Consider the following 392-nt stretch of genomic DNA (forward strand, 5'->3'; position numbering starts at 1 on the left):
GGCCGCCCACCGCCCACTGCCCACCCCCAGCCTCAGTAGCCCCGATGCCCGGCGTCCTCCCCTCGGCTTTCGGTGGCTCCAGAATTTAAAGGTTAAATCCTAACCTCGTCTCAGCAGTTTCTCCCGGCTTTGCCTACCCAGCGCCAGTTGCTGGTAATTATATGCATCTCCGAGCAGCCAATCAGCTGTCAGACTGACAGATACTGATCTTTTCGTTTTATTTTTAGCTCTGTGCTTCCCCCTCTAGTTGCAAAAAAAAATTCTGTTTGTTCTGTGTGTGGCTGCTTGACTCCCAGCTCTGCACCCGGCTCTCATCTCCGCCAGCGAGGCGGGAGCAGGAAGCCGGAGGGGCTGGAGCCCCCTGCCCCTCCAGAGACAGCGGTGCGGTGGGG

The 392-nt window shown here is 58.2% G+C and overlaps 1 long non-coding RNA gene across 1 annotated transcript in view; it reads right to left on the reverse strand.

Moving 5' to 3' along the window:
• LOC105000799 overlaps positions 1 to 159 on the reverse strand; it is an 11,257-nt gene extending 11,098 nt beyond the window's left edge. Inside the window, exon 1 of the long non-coding RNA XR_826787.1 lies at positions 105 to 159. This is a non-coding gene — a long non-coding RNA (uncharacterized LOC105000799). The remainder of the gene's footprint in view (positions 1 to 104) is intronic.
• Between the last annotated feature and the right edge of the window lie 233 nt (positions 160 to 392).

This window comes from Bison bison, unplaced genomic scaffold, assembly GCF_000754665.1.
Source record: "Bison bison bison isolate TAMUID 2011002044 unplaced genomic scaffold, Bison_UMD1.0 scf7180017864375, whole genome shotgun sequence".
NCBI classification, from domain to species: Eukaryota; Metazoa; Chordata; class Mammalia; order Artiodactyla; family Bovidae; genus Bison; species Bison bison.